Source organism: Neolamprologus multifasciatus, chromosome 18, assembly GCF_963576455.1.
Source record: "Neolamprologus multifasciatus chromosome 18, fNeoMul1.2, whole genome shotgun sequence".
Classification (NCBI taxonomy): domain Eukaryota; kingdom Metazoa; phylum Chordata; class Actinopteri; order Cichliformes; family Cichlidae; genus Neolamprologus; species Neolamprologus multifasciatus.
In genome coordinates this window covers 32,228,836-32,255,169 of record NC_140456.1, presented here as the reverse complement: position 1 = coordinate 32,255,169, position 26,334 = coordinate 32,228,836, and the positions used below count along the sequence as shown (strand labels likewise).

General features: G+C 39.7%; 1 protein-coding gene and 1 long non-coding RNA gene across 2 annotated transcripts in view; both read left to right on the top strand.

Moving 5' to 3' along the window:
• brinp2 (bone morphogenetic protein/retinoic acid inducible neural-specific 2) overlaps positions 1 to 26,334 on the top strand; it is a 337,921-nt gene that overhangs the window by 277,713 nt on the left and 33,874 nt on the right. The gene's annotated exons all lie outside the window — the stretch shown is intronic.
• On the top strand, positions 4,389 to 25,421 carry LOC146498413 (uncharacterized). Its single transcript, XR_014870832.1, has 3 exons — positions 4,389 to 14,487; positions 14,724 to 24,856; positions 25,107 to 25,421. It is a non-coding gene; the product is annotated as an uncharacterized LOC146498413 (long non-coding RNA).

The following is a 26,334-nucleotide window of genomic DNA, read 5'->3' as shown; positions in this document are numbered from 1 at the left end:
TAGAAGGGAAGACGAGGCCGGTGTGTCCCTCTGCAAAATCTTCACCCCTTTGTTAGTTACAGCCAGCTTTATAGAGGCGACGACATCATAAACCCCCCCTACGGTGTGCTGCAAAGTCTGTGTCTATGTGCACGAGAACGTGAGTGCCTGTGTACGCATACCTGTGTGTATATGTGTGCACGTGAGTGAGTGTGCGTGACAGTTAAAACACTGTGGGTGTAGGTGACTCCCTAGAGGTCAGAAAACCCATCTCCCTTCCAGACCACAGTTATCCAGGTCAAATGTTGAGACCTTTCACAGTTCAACTGGGGGAGGGGTCTCCTACAATCTACTCCTAAGTTCATGACACAGTCAGGCCTTTATCACATTGAGGGCAGTGTCAGTGTCTCTACAATAATTCTACATTCTATGTTAACACATTTCTAAACTCTAAAATAAGCTAAACATTCCTACAAAAGTCATCTCAGTGAAGTGATTGTAGGCAATGAAATAATGATGGACATTTTGAAAAAGGTTTTTTTTTAAAGGCTGTCAACTTCTTAATGAAAATAAAAAGCAAAAATATAACATGAACGAAAGTATTCACAGCATTCAGATATATAGTGTTTCCACTGATAATCTGTCAGCTGTTTCTATAACTTGCTTTGAGTGGTAAATTCAGCTGATTTGGCACACACTGAGTGCAAAGGGTCATATCTGGAGCAAACCAGGCAACCTGGTGCTTTAGTAGTTCTGTAAAAAAGATTGTGAGAAGATGCCCACAAAATAAAAATATAAAGGTGCCCCAGCAAAAGCTGTGAAAAGTACATTTTACTGTTTTTTTAAAATGTATTTTTAATTAAAAAACTCATTTTTCACTTTGTCATTATGGGGTACTGTGAGTTCAATTGTGTGAGGTGAAAATTAATTTGGAATAAGACATGTCAACATGTCAAACTGAGGGACAATTAAAATGCTGTGAATATGTTTTGGCGCTAAAAACGATTAAAACCCTGGTCTCTGGAGAATTATGGCAGCTTTTCTGATGCACATTTATTTTCCCTAGTGGACAAAATCTTTCCATTTCCTTGTGTGAATGTCAGCCATGCAGACTCCGTGTACAGTTGTTTTACCATCTCTTAAGGCATATAAAAGCCAGATGCTCTTGTTGTTTATCTGCCACAGCTAATTATGCTTACTCACATAAAACCAGCACATCTGAGGAGAGCGTGGATGCAGATTGTATTTTGTAATGTTGTGTAACACACACACTCCCAGAGATCTTACACTTAAATAAGCATGTGTTCATGTCTTCTTGCTCTGTTTGTGGGTTTGTGTGTGCGTTTTGTTTCCCTGATGGGTGTCTCTCTCTCTCTCTCTGGCCATCTTGTTTGGTATTTAAAAACTGTGGAAACAGAAAGCAACTGGTGATCACCAGTTATAACTGGAAGCAATGGGCGGGTAAAAGCATTGAGTAAGTGTGCATTAGGTGATATCTGGTAACTGTAGGCTACCAAAAAAATGAACACGCTATTTTAGAAGCTTCAAGCTGACAATTTTAGCTTTCTGAAAGCAGACGTGACGCGTGCAGGAGCAGCAGGGTCATTTTCTATGCAGTCAAAATGTGAAACACCCCTGCTCGCCCTTCCAAAAACAAAAAAATGATAAGAACAGGGCTGCTGAGATTGTCTTACATTTTATCTAGTATCACATAACTATTAGGGGTGGGGGGAAAAATCGATACTGTGTAGTATCGTGATATTTTGTTTGCTAATAATGTATCGATACAGGGACAGCAGAAATTGATATTTTGTTACAAAAAGGTTTTTGTGCTCTGACTTCAGAGCATGTTGATCCTTTTTCTGAGCAAGAATCCTGACATTCCTTCACTGTCCAAACGTGACAGTTTACTTATTTTAATTTAAGACATGTTTTATTTTAATTAAGTTTAAAACTTTTTTATTTAATGTAAAATTATATTTTGTTTTAATTTACTTTCAAACTCTTCAGTTGCTGAAGGGGCTGCATAGTTTTCATAAACTGCATAGTTCAGAATAGCTATAATTGTACCAGATGGTTGATTCAGTTAAGTTGGACTAGACTGTAATACAAACCGTTCAGTTTGTCAACAATAAAACTGAAATGAGAGAAAGACTGAGTGTGAGACTTTGATATTAGAGAAAATGAATATTGATAAAGTTTACCTTTATGTACAGAATCTGAATATCGCAAAATATTTTAAAAAATTGCAATAATATCGTATCGTGCGTTAAGTATTGTGATAATATCGTATCGTGGGATGTATGGTGATTCCCACCTCTAATAACTATTGTATCACCTGGCCAGTGTGTTGGGAATGTGTTGTGTCCTGTGATTAAGACCCCTAACTACTCAGCCCTCTTTCACAACAGCTTGTGAAGTAATCATCAAAATAAATCCTTTTTATGTATTCTTGGACATCAGTTGTTACATTTTTCATGTCAGTGAACACAAATTTGTCTAGTAAACAGTGCATTCGCATAAGAAATGGTGTCATCTGAACTGTATATTAGAAGAGGGCCACATCCTGAAGTGCTACTGCAGTTTGATCCAGTATTCACTCCTGAGAGTATGAAACTTACTGGTGGGAAAAAAATAGCTAAAGGTTTATATTTTTTCTGCTATCTGAGTGACTGATCAGAGTTTAAAGCTTTTGTGAGTGAACATGTGTTCTATAGTTGGTTCATTTCACTTCATCTCGTCTCCCATTGGGATTGGTTACAGAAATGAATCAGTTCAATTCAATTCAATTTTATTTATATAGCGCCAAATCACAACAAAAGTCGCCTCAAGGCGCTTCATAGATACAGAGAAAAACCCAACAATCATATGAGCCCCTATGAGCAAGCACTTTGGCGACAGTGGGAAGGAAAAACTCCCTTTTAACAGGAAGAAACCTCCGGCAGAACCAGGCTCAGGGAGGGGCGGGGCCATCTGCTGCGACCGGTAGGGGTGAGAGAAGGAAGACAGAGGTTAATAACAGGTATGATTCAACACAGAGAGGTCTATTAATACTATGAGCGAGAAAGGTGACTGGAAAGGAAAAACTCAATGCATCATGGGAATCCCCCGGCAGCCTACGTCTATTGCAGCATAACTAAGGGAGGATTCAGGGTCACCTGGTCCAGCCCTAACTATATGCTTTAGCAAAAAGGAAAGTTTGAAGCCTAATCTTAAAAGTAGAGATAGTGTCTGTCTCCCAAATCCAAACTGGAAGCTGGTTCCACAGAAGAGGGGCCTGAAAACTGAAGGCTCTCCCTCCCATTATAAGTGCCCCATCAAGATTATAAGTGCCCCATCAGGGCACTTATAATCATGGACTGAGTTGGCTTGAATTTCACGTCAAATTCAACTCACACACATCATAGTTATTCACACATCATTTGTTGGATTTAAAAAAAAACAACAAAACAAAACACATTGTTAATGACAAACATGTTGCTTGGTTCGGTTTAGGCACTAAAAACTACTTGGCTAACGTAAGGCAGTACTTTGGTAGGCTTCAAAAAATATTGTAGATATTGTGTTCTAAAACACAACAGTTGGTAGCACGATCTGATATCCTCATGTTGGTGTTGTTCCCAGATCATCATACTAAAGGTTGTTCCAGGATCAACATTGCAAGTGACCAATCAGAATGTTGTGATGTCATACTTTTGCGACTTCGGGAAAAACCGGCGTAAAACAAAAAACTGTACTTAAGCTGCGAGAAACCGCCTTTGTCCGCCGATCAACGGACCCTAACCCTAACCCTGACCCTTTAATAAACGCTAAGCAGAATTGATATTGTCCTTGCAACATTGGAATTTCATAAATGCACGAATGGGTTGGTGCGCAAAAGAATAACGTCACAATAATGTGATTGGTCACTTGCATTGTTGAACCTGGAACAACATTTTCATGATGATCTGGGAACAACACCAACACAACGATATCAGATCATCCACGGTTGGTACGTCTTTCCAAACTTTGTTTTTCTGGTTGCCAAAATCAGTTCTTCTGACACTAAATATAATGGTAAATGGCCTGTATTTGTATAGCGCTTTTACTAGTCCTGCCTAGGAACCCCAAAGCGCTTTACACGTCCAGTCATCCACCCATTCACTCTCACATTCACACACTGGTGGAGGCAAGCTACAGTTGTAGCCACAGCTGCCCTGGGGCAGACTGACAGAAGCGAGGCTGCCATATCGCGCCATCGGGCCTTCTGGCCAACACCAGTAGGCGGTAGGTGAAGTGTCTTGCCCAAGGACACAACGACCGAGACTGTCCGAGCCGGGGCTCGAACCGGCAACCTTCCGATTACAAGGCGAACTCCCAACTCTTGAGCCACGATCGCCCCGTTAATATATCGATAATATATTAACACTTATAAACAAAAGCTACTCACACCTAATGGATTTTGAATAACAAGGCATTTATTGTATATATTTAATGTATTTCTATTTTTCCCTCAGAGCTCAAACTATTATTTACGCCTTTACTCATCATTGTTTTTGTGTAATCTGTTTAAATAGTTTTCTCTTTACATTTTTCACACTAACTTCAGTAGTCAGCGGATGTTCCAGGCATGTATGTCAACTTTTATTGACCCCAAGCATCATAGCAGCACTTATGGAGCACAGGTAGAAGAATGCTGAGAGGAGCAGTTTGTGAAACCAGAACGATAAAGTGGGTAGTGTGTGTGTCACGGTGAAAAAGGATAATCTCCCAAAAGACTTGAGTGCTGGCAGTGGCTAACCAGCACAGATGTCTGTGAAGGAGGTTTTGGCAGGAGGTGATAGAGACAGTGGCAGATCACAGGATTATAGTGAAAGACAGAGGAGGAGAGATGTTCTGGAGTGACAAGTCGTCAGAGATGAGTTCAGTTTGATTTTTGACAGAAACACGGGAGCCTGGGGCACAGACGAGGACGAGGAAGAAGTAAAAGCCCCGAAAAAGAAATAAGCAGCACTCAATAGGCTCTTTTTCTCCCTCACTTATTCCACGTCTAGGCCCATAAATAGCCCAAGGGCATGAGCCCCTAAGCTGACAAATAAGTAGGTGGTGGCAGTTCATCTCAGGACGTTGCTCTAGGTGAGAGGAGGTGACGCCGGGGCTCCGCGAGGCATAACCTGGTAGCTATTAATCCTTCAACATGTGTAGAGAATAAAAGTGATGAGATGGAAAAGACGAGGAAGGTAAATCAAAGGAGAGGAGGAAAGGGAGGGAGGAAATGAAAGCAGAAGAGAGGAGACTAGACACAGAGAAGGGAGAGCAGATGAGGAGGGAGGACAGCGGATGATATGAAGGGGAGAGGAGGAGACGAGAAATGAGCAGAGAGAGGAGTAAAAAGAAAAAGTATTAATCACCTGAAGGAACGTGAGAAGTATGAAAAGTGAGGAGACTCAGAGCAATCAAGGAAAAAATGAGAAAAGCAGGAAGATGGTCAAACTGGAAATGCAGAGACGAGTCACTGCACACCATGTCAGATTTTTCTAATTTAAGATTTGTAACAGAGCCATAGTTTTAGATTTGTTTTAAGAGAGGGATTTTCAGAGCAGGCGATAAGAGGAGATGTTGTCAGCTACATACTCACAAACATAGGAACACACACACAGACCTTTTTACTCTAATCTCTACTCCTCCCCAAGTGTTGAGAAAAAATCACCCCTTTCCTGAAAATAGAGATAAGAGGAGCGAAAGGAGGTGCTATGCTTCCCTCTAGGTGGGTGGGGACAATCGGTGGGTGTAATGAACACTCGCTTATCACTGCTCCTCACTTCCTAGAGACGACCTCTGTGCAGCGTAACTAAGACGTGGTATAGAGCTGCTACGGGGGATGCGTTATTTAGCGGGTAACCTCTACGGCTGGAGACTTCAGATGACGCCAGTTGAAATCTCTCACGGCCAAACGGAAGAGTGAATGGCTTCACCGAGCAGTCGGATCTGCACCCATAGTCTATCTTGAGGCTAATAATTGGTAAACATGCACTTTGCAAGGGACTTGTTTCATGTTTCCCAGTGGCTGTGGTAGATTTAGCAAAATGCAAGTGAATTTGGGCAATCGACAAGCGAGATGTTTTGTGCTTTATAATTTCTTTCTCTATAATAGCCTAAAGATACGAATATGGAAATGTCTTATTATGTCAGTCTGCTTTGGCGTCAACAATGCATCAAATACTGTGAGTATGCCGAGGCCGCCGAGGTCAAACAAATATACACGAGGTGTTGTTTAGCATGAGTGGTGTCATGCACTCTGTTTATGACAACAGTCAGACAAGTCTCTCACTCGCAGTTCGTCATACTGACGATAATGATGTAAACTACCCTCGTGGCTTCACATTTAAATGCACTGGGAATGCCATTTTTCAACATGCAGCGGTAGTAAAGTACTTTCACACAAGTGAAGAGGAACCACATCTACGAGTGAAACACAAAGGCAAACAATCCATTAAACCATTAATGGGACACAAAGTGCAGTCTTGTACTGAAGGTGCCTCCACATTCAAACAGCAACGGTTTTATGTAGACTGGCTCTTTAGAGAACATCAGTCATAGCTACATGCTTAATACCGCAGTGTCAGGTGCATCAGGACGGCAACACCAAGGGACACTTTGAGTATGTTGGTGTGGGGAGGGCGTGCATTGAATATTTATAATATGACAATCATATAAACAGTGGGTAAAACAGCTAAAGTGAATTTTTAATTGCTAAACGTCAAGTACACATTGAAAACCTCACTGATAACAATGCAAGCAGTTAGCTAACTAGCCCGCTAAATTGCAAGAGTATTTGGAGACACTTCTGAGCAATTACAGGAATCACATTCATCAAGCTTTCAGGAGACCATGGTGTCACTCCAAACTTGTAAAAGCTAGTCACATAACGAAGCTCATGCTGGACTTGCCATCGTGCTTTTTAGCAGTGTGTATCTTTTAGCATCATTTGTCAGTGTGCAGGGTTCATGCTGTGAGCCAGTGCATTTTACTCAAAACCATGTTTTCTGTAAAATAAACAGATACTTTGTGTGCCGTTATGGGTGCATGTCTGATGCAGGGGCGTTAACACCTTTCTTATATCACCACTCTGAAGACCGATGAGCGTTGTCAGGTTTACTGACATTCAAAAGGGTAAAACTAAAAACAAGACAAAAAATACAGTCGTGACATACATATGTGCAGCATAATATGCATTTATATACCACAATGCTACTACATAGCATATGTCTAATTATGTAAACTTTTTAAACTACTACTGATGCTATCCCAGACGACCTGCAAAATCGCGGGTAACTAGCTTAACAAAAGGACTAGCTTTACAGCCAAATACTGCATTAGCGGGCAACATATTGTACAAAAAACAAAGTTGCAATTTATACTTTAAGTACATACCGGCGATACAACCATAAAGCGAAGATGTGGACAGTATTTTTTCCAACAGGACACCATAAACTGTGTGCCGATATGTTTCCCTTCTTTTTGCTTTTCTTGAGCCGACTTCCTGTTCAATAAAGTTGTTTCAAAATAAAGCCGTTTCTAAAGCGCATTACTTGGAGCAACCACAGAGGGCGCTGTAAACCTAACCCTAACTAAGTGACAGTGATTTACAGAGAGATCAACAGGTTTGATGATAATTTTAACAATATATTGCAGTGTTTCCCAACCTTTTGGAGCCACAGCACATATTTCACAGCACACCACCAAACAAAGGTGCATAGCAGAATTGACTCAGTTTGTCCCCAGTATACCTTTTTTGCTTTCTTGTGACCACTACTCCACACATAGCAAAATTGGTATGGCCCGGATCTGGCCCACACAATGTGCTTACACATGGCCCACATACTGCAAAGAATGACGGCCCTTTGTTGGCCCAGATCCGGTTTGCCAGAGGTGGCCCACACATGGACCAGCACAAGGCCAGTTGCAGACACACTGGTGGTCCTATGCTGGCCCAGAACAGTTTCAGCTCTGGCCCCAGATGTGTACCTTAATCAAGCCATGTAATAACAACATGTGCCGGAACATAATAGTGCAAAAGTAACATGACAGTGAATGGACTGATTCTTATATAGCGCTTTTCTACTCTTCTGGATTACTCAAAGTGCTCTATACAACATGCCACATTCACCCAAACTTTCTCTAAACTGAGTGCTTCCTAACTACATTCACACTCTTGACATGCAGACTAGAGGAGCCAGGGATCGAACTACTAACCTTCCGATCAGTAGCTGACCAGCTCTACCTCCTGAGCTACAGCCACCTAGTAATAAACATGAGTAAACCCTCACTAGGTTTTGGATAAAGTTTACACTCATGAACCTGTCAAACCTGCATTTAAAACATTGGCTACGATAGTAGTATAGTATGGCAACATGGCAAAATAGGAAAATATAACATAAATATTGCCATCATTGCCAGACCTGGCCCACATCTGGTTGACATACACCCTGCCATGACACTAGTCAGTTAGAAGTGCCAAGTTGATGCCAGATCCAGGCCAGACCTGTTTTCTATGAGCCTGGGCCACAAAACCCCAAACACAATCGAGCCAGATGTGGCATGCCATCACTTAGACAGTGCCATCTATGCCAGGCCTGGCCCATATCTGGATGACATACGTCTTGTCATGCCAGAAGTCAGCCAGCAGTGCTGGCTTGATACCAGATCTGGGCCAGACCTGCTCGCTATGTGGGTCATGCTAGGGCCTTCATCTGGCTCAGAATTTTCTCCAGGACCCAGGTCAGACTGACTACTTTTTCTTCTGCTTCTTCTGTTTTACTGGCAGTTGGCAACCCATTTATTTAGAGTAGGTAGTTGTACTGGCCTCTAGTGGAAGAGAATGCACTTGTTCTGCCTGCTACACCCGTTGCGATCGCTTAGAGTACTAATCAGGTGGAACCAGATAATCTTCCACGGCACACCTGATCATTTCTCACGCCGCACCTATGTGTCACGGCATAGTGGGTGGGAAACACTGCTATATTGCCAAGTGTATCATATCTGATGCACAAGTTTTTGAGACCTCCACTTCATCAGTGGGATTTTTCTTTTCCTGAAAATCAATTGCACAACACATTTTACAAGAATACATTTCCCAAAATGTCAAATGTAGCCAGAATAATACAAATTGAAACTCATATATACAAATTTATATTTAATCTACAAATGTTTACTTTGTCAGAATGTTGAATAAACATTTTCGTTTCAAAAAAATGACATTTTTTGGCAGTTATTTCATGGTTCAGGCTCTACGTGGTTAAACACCCTGGGAGTAACAATGGGTTGCTCAGACGTGTTTCTTCAAATAAATGCTAAAGCGATTCTAATATCATTGTGTTCAAAAACGGTTTCCCAGAAAAACAATTTTTTCTGGCATATTAAAAGCTTATTGGGAAAACATGAAATCTCTACTGTGTAGCAGCTACTTCTGTTTAAATGTGTTGAACCACTCACCATACTTTATTGGTCAGAAGCCAAACAAAGTAAGGATATGCAGAGCATTCTCATTCCCAACGCGTAACATACCAATGATTTGTCACAGCCCGAGGCATGTCATAGTAACGCAAAAGGTACCCCTCCACGTCCTTATGAAATGCTCCATATTCTTAACTGAAGCTGCTTCGGCTTTCTATGCTGCTTTGGAGCTTTCTTATTTGCTTCCCTTTTTTATTTGCTCTGAGCTTTTTATTGCAGCCTTAACCCTAACGTTAACCATAACCTTACATTTATAGATTAATTCCAACCCACTCTCATGCCTCGGAACGCTTAACATACAGACAGGTTGGGCGCCCGAAAGCGTAACATAGCGACGATTTGTCACATAGCATCGGTAAGATAAGAACATGTTGGAATATGATAATAACATTCCTGTTAAAATGATGGATTTATAAAATAACACAAGATGAATCATAGGTTTAAACAATCAAAAATGACAGTATTTTAAAAACTGTCATCGAAGCAAAGGAAATGAAAGATGCTGAAGATAAAGTGGACAGAATAAACAGCTGGATAAATTTGGTTGCTAGACCCCTATCAAGTTAAGTTAAGCCTTTAAAACACTTGCTGACTCAGAGAATCCTTTTAAAAAGCTCACATTCTGTGAAGACTCTGTCATACTGTTCTTTGTTGCTGTCATGTGTTTTCAAGCTGCTGGCCTAACTCGCTGAACCAATGCTCTCCTGGTGCCAAGTGCCAGTGTGGCTCTCTAGAGGTTCAATTAGAAACACAGCCTATCAAATGTCATCACAGGATACGTGTGTGTGTGCATGCATGCCCACATCCTTGTGTATTTTTCATTTAAACCCATGTGTTGGTGTGAGTCACAACTGCATATGACCATGCAGAAGGCCTTCCAGTTAATGAGCAGCTCATTAACGAGCCTCTACAGCAAAAGACAGTTTCTTCTCTCCCTTTTTAGGGCCTTGTAAAGTTCATCCTCTCTGGATTTAACTTTTTAAAAAGAGAACAATGAATCAGACAGAATGACACACCAACTGTCAGACCCTAAAGCAATGCAATTTATTTCACAGTTACAAGTTAGAAGTTGTATGTGTTGAACAGTAAAGTAGTGGACCTGTAGCTTATACTAAGTACTAGGGATGCAACGATACCAATTTTTTCAAACCGATACGATACCGATACTGGGATCTGAGTACTTGCCGATACAGAGTACAAAACCAATACTTCTACCACACAAAAATGCAATGAATTGGAAGACAGGTTTTATTTTATTCGCTGCCGATAAAAAATAAAATCTTAATAAAAATGACCACAAAAAATTGTGAAAGTGAAAAAAGTGAAAAATAAGCACTTCTGTTAAATTATTGCAGAGTCTCCACATTGTAATTTAACAAAATATCACTGAACTATTGGCACTGTCTCGAGCTTTCAGAATAATAAATAAACACTTCTTTACCTCTTCAGAAAGTTTTGGCGCCATTATCTCCCTGATGTGTGGGCGGTTGGGAATTTCATATCGCAGCTCGAGTATGCTGAGAAGACGGTGCAATCCTATGTTTTCCACGACCGGCATTGGCTGGTCATCCAGAGCAATAAAATGAGTCAGAGCCTCTGTTATTTTAACTGCCCGTGGATTTTCTCTTGACATTTTTCATCGCTTTTCCAAAACCTGAGTTAAAGTTGGCTGTTCCGGTCCACACTGCTGACATTTTGTTTAGCCTAGCTACAGCAGCCTCCAGTTTCTCTTTTTTATCTGGAGCCGCCAGCCGCCTAACCCTGTGCCTGTTTAGCGCGAGATGTCCCCCTAGTGGCCAATCTAAAAAACTACAACAGAAATGACCAGCCACCCTCTGATTATTGAAATAAGTTGGTATCGGTTCATGGTATCGGTTAACTTTTATGAGTATGAGTACACACACATTTTACAGTATCGGCCCCGATACCCGATACCAGTATCGGTATCGGTGCATCCCTACTAAGTACAGTAAATGGGAACATTGGTAGAGGCGCCCTCTGTAGTTGTGTTGTTAAGCAACTTTTTCTTAACTCTCATTAGAAAAAGCTACAAACTACAGGGACATTTTTGGATTTTTTCCCCCTTAACCCTCTCAGGCTCAAATTAAACTTTTTGTTGCTAATGCACAACCAAGTCCTGCAGTGGTACTTCTGAGTAAAAAAAACTCATAAAATATGTATGTGGGGTAATCAGGTTGTTAGTTTTTAACTGTTGCAAATCGGCAACATCTGCTTTGAGAGGGTTAATAATAAACACACCTTCATTCCCCTTGTGGGGAACACACCCCACCACACTCTTTACTTGCATGCGTACAACTGAGGCAATGGAAACTGCAGAAAACAACTACAACAAGACAGCTCTTTGGAAAACAGAACCAGCTTCACCCGTGATCCGATTTGCACACTGTTAGACCTCTGCCTTACCACCACATATTTTAAATACAACAAGGGTTTCTATAGACAAAAACATGGATGTGCCATGGGCTCCCCAGTGTCACCTACTGTAGTCAACCTTTACGTGGAGGAAGTGGAAACAAAGGCTCTTGGCTTTTTTAAAGGGACAGCACCAAGCCATTGGTACAATTAAGTTGATGACACTTGGGTCAAAACCAAAACCCAAGAAGTAGAATCCTTCACTAGTCACATCAACACAGTGGATAGAAACAAAAAATCAGGAACCACTGTGTATCTGTTTACATCAGTAAGGAACTCAGTCAAGTTACTCAGCAAACAGAAGTCATCTTGATGGGATGATCACCTTTCATCATTCCACACCAGATGACGTGGGATATTTATAGCCCTTCGTTACTCATCTTAGCAGCGACAGCGTATTGGTAGGAGATAATTGGGACCAAATTGGCTGTTCATGAATTTGCAATGGGCTCTTCATTAGGATTTGTAATTATTTCTCTCTGCGTGAAAGGTTAAGTGTGGGAGGAAAAGTCTGCTTCAGTTCTTCAGCACAAGTTGAGCGGTGCCAGCGCTCGCCAAATCCCTTACAGCAATCTGTATCTCTCCCGTTCTCTCAGCCAATCTCTTTTAATCTGTCTCTCCTCCTACCGACCCTTGAGCCCCTGCGGGGAACAAAGTAATTCCCATTGCTTCAGTGCAGAGAGCTCAGTGCAGTCTAAGCCTCTTGCAAACAGCACCTACCTGTACTTTGCCCCGGGCCCATAACATCTCTAACATCTTGCAGGAGAAGCTGAAACACTTCATAGCCGAGCGACGTTCTCACCTGTTATTTCCAGCACGGTGGCCTCAAGGGGGTGCTGCAGAAAATAAACATACTTAGATCAATAAACAGAGGCTAAATTTGGCATCTCAGCAGGGTACAGATTGCATATCATGTCCACATGCAAACATCAACATTGCCATCATCGCATCATTGTTCATCAAGGGTTTATGCCACATTTGAGCGACAACATTGTGTACATTTGTTTCTTTTTTGGCTTCTACGTGTTTGAGCGTAGGTGGTTTGGCAAATTTCTGTGATCCAGAAATACTTAATACTTTATTCAGTACTTAATACTTGCAAAGTTAGAGACAGAGAGATTTTACCTCTTGCATTTAAAGGAATAAAGCGGAGCTTGTAAGAATCACAAGGCAAGTTTTCCCAAGGATGTCTTTCTTTAGGCTCAGTAAGGGAAAAATCCTCTCCTCCAGCTTCTATTTCAATGCAACTCAAGAAAAAGATGCTTCAAAAAGTGCTTGAAACACAAATGAGAGAAAGAAGGATAAATGCTATCTGCTGACAGACCTCGATGTGAACAGCAAAACAGCAACAATTGAAAGAATTTTTTATGTTTTTCCATTAATCATCTTACTCACTTTCAAAGGCGTTGAGAAGTTTAGAATATTTCCCAAATGGTGGCATAATAAAAAATATATCTGGCATCTTAAATTGACGCAAAGCCAGTGCTGCATGTCTGTTAAAGATTGTCCTTTGAATTAATGAGGAAATAAGTCTTACACAGTGGTGCTACATTTTGTTTTACAAAAATCCTTTAACAGGGAAAAAAAGAAGGATGACCCGAGACCTGAACTATGAAACAGGTAACTTCAGTTTTAACCATTAGCTCTAAAATCTTCTACATCACCATAGTAACATGAGCTGCACATCTAACCCACTTCCTAGCACTTAATGTTTTATAAAATCACCATCTCTAAAAATCCTCTTGGAAAATAGCACCATTTCTATAAGATCGCTCATGTATGGATAGTGTTGGAGCTATTTGTTCTTATTTTTTATTATTTTGAAATTAGTTAAAGTTTGTTGTTAGTTTACTTATATTTTGGGGTTTATTTACAAGTTATTTGTCGGTTAATATTTTGTTTTAATGTTTGTTTGATGTTACTTTGTTAAATTAGTCAGGAAGAGCTGTAGGGCCATTTTGTTTTCTATAAATAAAGAGACTGGTAGAGAACCAGCATGCACTGGGGTGGGCCTATGGTTTTTTACCAGAGCAGGAGAAGCAGCAGGAAGTAACAAATAAATGGATCTTGTTATTGCTTGCCAAACTGGATAAATAAACCATAAAAAACGCAACTTTCAAGTTTGGACAGTGGACTTCTTTTGCCTGCGTACGAAATAGTATCTCAGTGCAGCAGTGGCTTGTGGACTTTTAATTGTGGGATGTTTGGGTTGTCAAACAAAAGGAATTGCCACTACAGATAGAAAGAAGGTTGCTAGTTTTTAGAGACAGTCTAAACCAGGGGTAGGCAACTCCAGGCCTCGAGTGCCGGTGTCCTGCAGGTTTTAGATCGCACCCTGGGTTAACACACCTGAATCAAATGATTAGTTCATTACCAGGCCTCTGGAGAACTTCAAGAAATACTGAGGAGTCATTTAGCCCATTAAATCAGCTGTGATGGATCATGGACACATCTAAAACCTCCAGGACACCAGCACTCGAGGCCTGGAGTTGCCTACCCCTGGTCTAAACCCTCAAAGTTTCCCAGACAAGCACCATTGAGAGTCAACAGATTCTCAGTGGGGGGTTTCCATTGTTCTAGGCCAGGGGTGGGTAATCTCAGTCCACGAGGGCCGGTGTCCCTGCAGGTTTTGGATCTCACCTTGGGTCAACACACCTGAATCACATGATTAGTTCATTACCAGGCCTCTGGAGAACTTCAGGAGATGTTGAGGAGCTAATTTAGCCATTTAAATCAGCTGTGTTGGTTCGAGGACACATATAAAACCTGCAGGGACACCGGTCCTCATGGACTGAGATTGCCCACCCCTGTTCTAGGCCTTTATATGGTGACCGTTTAACACTGTCAGAACTGCAGCTGAAAGAAAAAGCTCTTTTATACAACCTAAAAAACATGAATGTAATAGTTTTGACTATATCCAGATCTACCCCAGCCTTAATGAGCATGTGATTATATTGATAATATTAACTGTCTGAAGATTTCATAAAGTTGTGTCAGCTCTCCTACCTTTTTCTAGCCTAGATGAGGTGTTTAACCTCTTTGCATTTTTCTGATATTATTCGTCTGCTCTGTTTCTGATATATGGCACAAATGGGCTTGGTAGGTCTCTAAAACAGGGTCGTTATCTCTTGGCTGCCAGTGTGGCAACAACTAAAACATCCAGGACTACTGCCAAATGACGCTTTGTGCCTAACATGCAGACAGCATCTGGCATAATGTCGTTATATAGTTTAGTCAAAATGTTTTTGGACAATGGTGCCATTTTTGTAATTTGGCCCTGTACACCACCACAGCCGTTTAATTTTAAACAGTCAAGATGTGCTTGAAGTGCAGACGTTTATCTTTAATTCAAGGGGGTTGACAAAAATATTTCATGAACTGTTCATGAATTCCAGCCATTTTATACACAGTCCCCCACTTTCAGAGACTCAGAAGTGTATAAGAACATAATTTTATATGAAAAGATTATTACATATTAAAACACAACTTAACAGATTAACCCCTTGACTTAGTACTGAGGACCTCTGTACTAAGTCTTGCCGTTAAGACTTCATGATATGTGTCATTTAACTGATATTTATATATCATATTCTTATCAACCAAAGTTCTGCATGAATTGAAATTATAATGTTGACTGTAGGAGAAAAGTTTGGCTGATGTCATTTCAAATTACACTAAGTACGTTGTGAACAAGTAACCTTTCAGACTAAAGTTGGAATTTGACTGCCAAATCAAACATGTAGATTAGTTGAATAGAAATGATCTCAAATGGTATGCCTTTATTCTTCATGCATAGCCAACTTTCACATTTCGATTCATAATATTCACACATAAAAGAACTCCGGTAATGCCAAAGGTTAAAAAACATAAACATAGTGCCTCCATAACTAGATCATTTGCAGCTTGAGCGGATGCCCCGTTAAAACCCATCTGTCTACAAACAAATGAAGCTCAGAACCATCTGGGTTCCTTTTGCTATTTGAGACCTTGGGAGTATTCAAGGTTAATGCCCTCTTATTAGGCACAGCCATCACACCGCACAATGGCTTGCCTTTAATCTATGAGGTCTGCATGTTAAGTACCGCCTTACACTGGTTAAGAAAAGGTTTGGCATCATCCATCTACACTGCATTTATTCATTTTATTAATAAAACTGGCATTGTCCTCTGCTCACAAGTTGAATAAAATAGATTTACGTGTGTGTGCGTGTGTGTGTGTGTGTGTGTGTACGTACATGTTTAGACGTCTTTGCGAGGACAGAAAATTGGTATGGTACTATACTTGTGGGGCGAAACAGTAACTTAAACGAGTTTAAAGGCACTTTTGAGGCTCAAAATGTGGTTTTAATGTCAGAGTTATGCTGCAGGTTAGGATTAGGCATTCATTTTTGATGATTATGGTTAGGGTAAGCGGCTAGGGAGAGCATCATGTCAATGAGACGTCTTCACTAAGATATGAAAAAGTGTGTGTGTGTGTGTGTGTTTCTCCAATATACAGTACCTGCTTGCAACTGAAATGAAATGTAAGTAAAGTGAGAACTGGTCACAATCGCTTGGGGAAACAAATCAAAAACAGAACTGATATTCTCCCATGCAGGATGCTTGCTATAAACATGATAACTGATTATCATAGTCGTATGCCTGATTGAATATGTATCATTAGCTGGTGAGAGCAGACTGAAAAAGCAATCATGTCCATAAAGAACATTAAACAGCAAACAAAAACAAGGAAATGGGACCAGGAAGCACCCATGGTTTGTATTTGTCAGAAGTAATAATTTAATCCAAAACTGTTACCAGTATACAGAAAGTGTTCTCTGATAAAGAGGTGGGCTTTAATAAAGTGGGGAACATTTAATGTGAAACTTTGAAAAGCACAAACAAGAATAATGTAAATCTTTTATGTTTTTGTCGCTAGAGTCAAATTATGGAATAGTCTTTCAGCACAACTGCACCGATGCTGGACTCTGCAGTTATTTAGAAATGCCAACACCTTCCCAGCTTGTTTAAAAGCACAAATGCAAATTCTGCTTCTGAGGTTTACTTTGGACTTGGACTTCTTCATTGTTTTGAGTATTGCCCAGTCCAATCAGTGCTGTCAAACAAATAATTTTTATGCTGGCAAAGAGAAACTACCAGTTTGATCGCTAACAAGAAGTTAATTAGATAGTATATCCTCTATCCCTCCTCTGCACACGCCCAAACTATCGTCGCTTTGCCTCTCTAACTTTGTAAATGATAAATGGACTGGTTCTTATATAGCACACAAGTAGTGCTGGGCCATATTATACCGTTCACGGTAATACTGGTACAATGTTACGCAACGATAAGAAAATAAAATATTGCAATAGAATATGGGTAAAACGCGCATGCGCAGTGCCTTTGTTTTCATACGCACATGGCCGAAAAAGTATGGTGACAACAGGGAATGAGAAGGGGGAAGGTGGATCGTTGAGTGAAATAGATGAACCAGAATTAGTTCGTAAAAGTGGTGCAGCTTCACTGATGTGGAACTGGTTTGGTGTTTGTCCGTCAGATACCCACCAAAGCACATTTTTTTGTACAACATCCAGGCGGGCAGTTGTTATTACCGTATTTGTTGGACTAAGTTGCTCGTAAATCTGGGAGTAATCTGGGTCCAAAACTCCCCCTTCTTCATGTCCCAAAATTAAACGAACACTGCGGCATCACTGAGAGTTAAAAACTGTCTAAATTATTTCATCTTTGATAAAATGATCAGCATTGCTGCTTTACCAGGTGTAACAATTAAGTTTAACATCCGGGCATCCATGAAAACAGAATTTATTACATTTAACGGAGTTAGAAGTTAGCAAAAAGTTAGCGGAAGTTAGCTCGCTAGTTTTGCTAGTTACCTAAGCATGCTATAGCATGTTCTGACTGAGAGATTTCTGAACAAATGCAAACCTACAGCTCTGCTATCACTTCCAACATAAATTAAGACAGAAAACTAAACAGCAGTGACGTTTGTAGGGTTACTGAATTTTGCTAGCTGGTAGATAATGATGTGCTACGTGATCGCTAGCGACACAGCTATGCTAGCATAACATAAACAGTGAAGTTGGAGGATGAACGCTAAGTTTTTTCCACTCGATAAAAGTTAACGTGAGGGTTCCTGATGGTTAGAGACAAATGCACTCTCATGGCAGGATGCTGTAAACAGACCAAGCTTCAGTCAGGAGAACAACTGAGAAAATCCATCTACAATACAAAGTTAGTCATTAATATACTGCAACAACATGGGAATAGAGCAGCTGTGATAGAATACAGCATTATTGAATCAATATTCAATAATATTGAAGTGGAGGAAGCAAGAATGAGTTTAATAAAGTTTGATTTATCTGACTGCTTTGCATCAATTATATCGTTATCGCAAATTTTCAAATATATATCGTGATAAATATTTTTGGCCATATCGCCCTGCTGTACACACAAGCATTTGTTTTGCTGTGCTTTTTCTATATAAGTGCTTTCTATCTAACTTTCACATACATTCAACCCAGATGCAGAGAGCAACTTGGGGTTAGTACCTTGCCCAAGGATATTTGGCATGCAGACTGGAGCAGCCAGGGATTGCACCCCGCCAACCTTCCCATTAGCAGATAACCTGCGCTACCTCCTGAATTACTGTCTCCAAACTGCTAAACCTAAGGTGTCCTGCTGAAATACTCATTTCTAATCTTGTCCATTCTGGTCACTCCTAAAGAAAAACCTTGACATCTTCAACTCTGCTACTTACAGCCCAGTTCCTGTCTTTTTATTAGTGCCACTGTCTCCAAACCAAACATCATAGCAGGTCTCACTACCACCTTGTAAACCTCCCCTTTCACTCTTGCTGCTATCTTTCTGTCACAAATCACCCCTGACACTTCATCTTCACCCATTCCACCCTGCTTGAAGTCTTTTCTTCATCTCTCTTGTGCACTGTCTGTTGTTTTGGATGGTTAACCCCAGTTATTTAAACTCTATCTTCACTACTTCTGCTCTTTGATGCTTCACTGGTACACTTGTCTCCCACTCATTCACACACGTGTTCTGTCTTCCTTCTACTGATTTACATCCCACTTCTCTTTATACCTCCACATGTCCAGGATCTCATCCACTTGCTCCTTACTCTAAAGATCACAATATAATCACAAACAGAAGACACCTGCCTGACCTTATCTCTCAGCCTGTCCATCACCATCACAAACAAGAAGATGTGCAGAGTCAATGCTTGTTGTAATCCCACCCGCACCTCTCTTTCACTCCCACTGTACACCTCACCAATGTCTCACTGCCCTTATTAGTGCACCGCCCTCACATACTTCTCTGCCACCCCTGACTTCCTCATGCATATTGGAGTTCCTCTCTTGGGACACGATCATATGCGTTCCACAAAGAGCTACAAAGACATGACAACTCCTTCTGACCCTTTTTGTACTTTTCCATCAAAACTCTCCTACTCCTGTTCAAGCATAATTTAAGTTGTTTATATAAAATCAGTCAAATAATATATTGTGAACAATATATTGCACTTTGTACCTTTTAAAGTTCAAAATAAAATCATTTATCTATATTTCCACATTTGGACTCTGCTAGATTACTTTGCATGATTTACGTGCATGAAACCGAGTCTTGGTGCAGCCCCCTGTTCATCCTCTGTCTGAAACAAGCTGTTTCAGATTCCTTTAAGTCAGCTTTTTTCAGTTGGCTCAAGAGAGCATTCATAGTTTTCAATTATTCATATAAAAAGTCACAGACACAGAGAGCTTTAGACCTTTCAATTCTTTTCATTGCCAGTTGATATTACTAACAGTGTTGGTCAAGTTACTTGAAAAAAGTAATCAGTAACTAATTACTGATTACTTCCCCCAAAAAGTAATCCCGTTACTTTACTGATTACTTATTTTCAAAAGTAATTAATTACTCAGTTACTTTCTAAAAACACAATTTACAACCTGAATAGGTGATAAAGTCATAGATCTTTCAGCCCAATTCTACTTTTTCTGCATAATCCATCATACAAAATGTAATCAAATGGAAAAGTCTCTTTTTAAAACTTGTTTTATCAGTTTTAATCTTTTAACTTTATGCATCAAGCAAAAAGTTAATTATCTGCAACATTCACTGACTGGAAGAAATTTGTTTAATATTTAAACCTATTTTCTGCACATTCCAGCACATAAAATAAAATATTTTGTGTGTTTACACTCAGTCTTTCAAATAGATGCAAGTAAAACACAGCAGAAAATAAATAAAGTCAAAGACTAGCGGTCCTGTTGCTCTATTTTCACCTGTAAAGCAGGAGTGGGGTAGGCGGAGGTTTACCCTGGTGCAGGTGTGCAGCGGTCAGTGGAAGAATCCGTGAGTTTCTCTGTGAGTTTCCCATTACGTCGTAGCTACTCGGTGTTTGCTCTGAAGTTTAGGGGTTTTTTTCGCTGTAAAAAGAAGTTTTCTTCCCACGCACAACGGACACTAATGTTTTTGTCACTTTTTATGGAATCAAACTCAAAGTAAGGTCAGTACTTCCATGCTTTTAAACGCTGCACGCTCACATTTTCTCCCGCACTCCATATGTTATCCATTGTTGATCTGCACACAGCTGTTGTCACGAACGTCGCACTTGCTTACCTCACTGTCATGAGACATTCTCGCAAAAAAATCACGGTTTTAGTAACGCAGCGTTCCTACGGGAAAGTAACGGTAATCTAATTACCGTTTTTGCAATAGTAACCCCTTACTTTACTCGTTACTTGAAAGAAGTAATCGGATTACAGTAATGCGTTACTGCCCATCTCTGATTACTAAATAAAGTTTGTGAAATTACTTTGTGAGCTGGATGAGAGAATAAACTCTGGAGAATCAGCTTGAACCCATTCAAATTTAACAAAAGTTAGTAAATCTTGTAAAATAGTCACTCTAGTGGTGGCTTAATCTGTGTGCACTGACTGTCTCAGCAAACACCTGCTGTGGTTCTCCTGGCTTTAGGGTACTATTTTCCTGACCCTTTAAAGACCTCTTTGTACGGCTGGATCCTTTGTATTTCAGTCACATATGACTGAAATATGAATCGATATGAATTGACATAGTCACAGTGAACATAAAAAAAGCTTTATTACACCATGCCAGTCATTGTGTAAAGTAGGAGTGATCCGATTTCAGTTGTTAGAAAGTTATCTGACAAAACTTTGAGGCATACTGAGTTGACTAAGTTGAGCAATTGGAAAAGTAATGACTTTTTAATAAGTTAGAAATGATGCATGAGTGTGTTTATTTAAAAGAAAATCATTCTTTTGACAAAGTTACTCTTCGTCTAGCGACTTTGTGGTTTCTTATAAAGACCGCATCAATGATGTCAACCTTGTATACATAAAATGTGTCTCAAATACCATGGGGTCTTTTGAGGAATAGTAGTGACATATAAGAATGGAGAAAATAAAGATGGAAAAATGTATTTTTTCCGCCTCCAGTAACATACACTGATGCACACTGACAAACAAGTACTGCCTCACAATGATTCTCTACATCCTTCGTCCAAATACCCTTCAATTTATTCCCGACAGCGACATCTTACATTCTGCAGGAAATAATACCCTGCAATGTCACATCTTCAGACAATATCTCAATCATGGTGGATGGCAGCAGAAGTGCACAAATAATGTTCGCCCTTTCTTTAGAGTTAAAATGCCCTTGAGCAACCTCCAGCTGCTTCAGTGGAGCGTTTCAGTAGAAAAATGCGGTGTTTCTGGACTGCTCTTGATGGCCACCTGTGTGAGGCAATGGTTTGTTAAAAAGAGCATATATGTTCTGTCAGACATCCATATATAAATGTGGAAAAAGAGAAGAAATAAAACGATTGAGAGGTGTTCCACTCAGATGGAAAAATAGCTTGAATAGCTTGCTAGATATAAACGACTGATATCTCATGTTCCCCTAAATCCATTATCAATTTCTGATGTCTTGGCAGGAGTCAGGAAAGTAGTTCATCTTCAAACCGCCATGTTAAAGGCTCCGTGGCCTCCTCGTGTGCTTGTTTCAGCTAGGGGCAACTGAAAAACTGCAATGTGGGGCAGGCGGAGGTTTGCCCTGGTGCAGGTGTGCCGCAGCAGTCAGTGGAAGGATACGGCAGTTTGTCTGTGAATTTCATAGCATACTCTGCTTGCTCGGACGTTTAGGGGTTTTTTCCGCTGTAAAAAGAAGTTTTCTTCCCATGCAGTGAGCAGCGGACACTAATGTTTTTGTCACTTTTTATGGAATCAAACTCAAAGTAAGGTCAGTACTTCCACGCTTTAAACGCTGCACGCTCATACTCTCTCCCGCACTTGTTATATTATCCATTTTTGATCTGCACACAGCTGTTGCCACGAACGTCGCACTTGTTTACGTCATTGTCATGAGACACTCGCAAAAAAAAATCACGGTTTTAGTAACGCAGTAACGCAGCGTGCTTACGGGAAAGTAACAGGAATTACCTTTTTTGCAATAGTAATCCTTTACTTTACTTGTTACTCAAAAAAAGTACTTTTAACCAGTAGCAATCTATACAACCAGTGCTGCTCTTTTATTGGAGCAGAATCCAGAGATGCTGGTAGCTTTGCAGTGTATTCGATGTATTGCAGCTTGGAGGAGTAGCTTCAATAACTTCATATTTAAGAGAAATGGTTGGTTAACAAATGCCAGCTGGAGGCTGAGAGAACCAGAGAAAAGCTGACTGAATAAGCACCAGGTCATTAGCATGTACCAGTTAGCTTTTTGCCATTAATTGTTACCTAAACAAGTAAAAGAAAATTAAGTTTTAATGTCATTAGTGTGTACCAGTTAGCATGTCTAACAATTAACTAATAACATTGGTACATTAATGAAAAATATTTTGAAGTAGATCCAATGCTCTGTGTTTGTAGCCACATGAAATTGTTGCATGTAAATAAACATTAATTTTATAAAGATTTTCAATATTCCCTTTAACTTGTAAAGTTGAGATTAGACAATGTAAATACATGACATCATTCAAAAATATAAAGACTGTTTCTGTTTGTGCCAGTATGTTTAAAAAAAGAAGCTTTTTAAAAACTTTGTTATACAGGTAGATCCATTGAGACTCAATGTGTCATTTATAAGAGAGATCTGTTTCAGAAAAGCATATTTAAATTACAATAATAAAAAAAAGTTATTTAATGGTTGTTAAAACAATCAAAGTAGCCAAATAGATCAATTATAGAGAAAAACAGTTGTTTTAAAGGGGGCAGCTATTCATAGTCTAAAATTATAATTATTTGTGTGTGTGTGTGTTTTTAGCTTTTAATGCACTGAAATTGGACTTTTAAACATTGGCGTAAGAGAAATTGACATAGCTTTTGAACCAGCCTCAACTAGTAATTAGAGTAACTTTTTGCCACTCCTGTCAGTTTCAGTTTTGACCCTTGGATGTTGCGCCTTGGTTTATTAACTATGCATAAGCTCAAATTTTCAGTTTATTTCAGCAAAATAACATTATTGATTATTCAATTCAATTCAATTCAATTTTATTTATATAGCGCCAAATCACAACAAATGTCGCCTCAAGGCGCTTCATAGATACAGAGAAAAGCCCAACAATCATATGACCCCCTATGAGCAAGCACTTTGGTGATTATGTGACTATGACACATGATATGGTGTACAGGACACTACTTTGTTGCAGTTTGTCATATAGTGTGTTGCATTCGGCTGTTTAGTGCAGGTAGATGATATATTTATTAGTAGTCAGTTCAGAACAACCCCAGCATGCAGATTTTCACATACTGCAGTTAAGGATCTGACAGCTAGACAGATAGATAGCTAGATAGCTGTAATTGATTTAAGGTTGTAAAATAAGCTTCACGGTCTGGATAGATTGATGCTATTTATAAGCAGTACACTGTCTATAGTTTTCTCCTATCAAGCTTCAATGACTCAGCATTATTATATGCCTAGTGACATTTCTGAAGGACTCAAACAACAATACCACATATCTCTTGTATATGTAAATGGGACTTTTGGTCACTACTTTACATGAGAAACATGAGAAAGTCACATTTGTACCCATCCCTAGATAGTAATCAGTCGTTCCTCCAGGCATAATCAGCTTGGAAGTGTATTTTAAACCCACAGAGATGCCGTGACTGGTGTCATTCTCTCTGGCGTTCACTCCTTCTGCCTATGATGTGTGTGTGTCATAGATCAGGACAGAAGTGATTTGGATGCTTCCTCACCAACCTTGAACACGAAGGAAAATGGTTCTTCTAGCTGTGATAGATCTTCTTTATGACTTAGAGGCTCAAGGTGCGATGCTCAAGCTTCTTTTTTTTCCCACATTTTGATCACCCACAAGAGTCCAATAAGCACACATGCTGATGGCTTTACTTCCCAGATGTGTTGTGCCCGTGCACATATTGGTTTCCCAAACAGAAATGATTCCCATTTCTCATTCAGACGATGGAAACGAGAAGGACCATGAGGCGATGTGTTTGAGATGTTAAGTGTAAAACTGTCAGATATGTTTGGATTTGTGTGTGTGTTATAGCATGGCTGCCTCTACTGGGACAAGCTTCGGTTTCATTCAGCTGACATTGTGCAAGTGGAAAACTGATTGTCTTTTGTGGCTTTTTGGGGCACAAAGCTTCGGTTTCTCATGTGGGAAAGCCTGACTGTCTATCAATCTATTGCTTTAGGTCAGGGGTCGGCAACCTGCGGCTCCAGAGCCGCATGCAGCTCTTTAGTCCTTATACTGCGGCTCCGGGTGGTTTGGGAAAATAAATTAGAAGTATTTAGCTGAAGTGTATTTTATTTGTGTTTAGTTCTTTTTTTAACTTGTTCTAAATTGGAAGATCATTGTGATTTTGAAATATAAAAATAAAATTATATTCTATTATTTTTTCATCGCTCAAAATAAGCGTCACACTCGCGGAAGCCGGTGTACCCGCAGAAACGCCGTGCATTTATCGAGACTTTCAAACCCAGGTAGGTCAATTATGGATCTTCAAATCCACATTATGTCAGCAGCTCCACCATGAACTATGTTAAAACAAACACCGCTCACGCCTCACAGACGACAGCTTACAGTCCTGCGTAAAGATGAAAGCCCCGATCTGCAGACGCTGTGCGCAGAGGTTAGGGACCATACGTCTTATTGTAAACATATCACGGCAGATCCGACGATGTTTGCATGAACATGCTTTTCAGCTTCTCTTTATTGACCACTTTTCACACACGGTTGCTGTACGCATACAGCCGGCTGTAGCTTTTCAGCTCACAGCCCGACACACACATTAACCAGGTAAAATACATATTTAGGCAGAATTTTGAAAATATCTTCTTTTTTTTTTTCAGCAGCATAGTGCTTTTTTTCCAATTATTTTTTAAAAGTCAGGTCAAAGCTCCAAAAGCCCAAAGGCGATATAACAGTTTTTGTTTGCTGGATCATTTTAGTTCAGCTGGGTGTCTTTCCTTTTGTTATAGTTCGTTAAGAGTTCAAAATGTGTTAATTACATAAATAAAATGTATAAAAATTAATTTTCTCTGTAGCACTTCATGGATTTTGTAAGCAACACACTTTAGTTGCTCTGTGGATTCATTTAAAAAGCAGTTACAAACTTTTCTGTTCAAACAAGCCTTTTGTTGATCTACGTATTTTATATTCTTTACATTATTTACATTTGATCTTTTACATTGTGTATGTCTATTGATTGTATTGTTTATTTTAATATTTGTGTACAGCGCTTTGTGACTGCCTGTCTGTGAAAAGCGCTTAATAAATAAACTTTACTTACTTTAGTTGTTCACACAAAGCATAAAGGTAAAAAAAACAACATATACAGTGTTATCTTCATTTTAGATTTCATAAAGTATTTGCGGCTCCCAGTGTTTTCTTTTGCGTGGAAACCGGGTCAGAGTGGCTCTTTGGGTGTAAAAGGTTGCAGACCCCTGCTTTAGGGTGTATTAATGTTAGCATTGTTTTGGAGTTGACCTAAAAACCAAAATTAAATAAAAAAGAAACATCATGTTGCAATAGTCTAATTGACTGTTGTATTCATTCATGAATTGAATAACTTCACTACAGCTGACTTTAAAAAAACAGGAAGAAAAAAACCCTCCAATGACTCGTGTCTTTACTTAGAATTAAAGCTTTGTGACTGGAAAGAACTTCACATCCTCCCCAAGCTTAGTTTAAAAAGCATACACCAAATTTACTGAAATTAAAAAATCTATGTTTAATTAAACATTGAAAATGGTTACAAGGATCAATGCATTTCTGCATATTAACTGAATGCTGCGCTGGGAAAGGTTGACTTTCCCTCTATCTCTATGTTATAGTACTGACCATGTTTTCCATTTGGAGCACGGTGCTCTAAAACTGTGATGCAGAAATTCAGGTCGGTGCTTGATCTATGGTGAAAAAAAATCTTGGTCA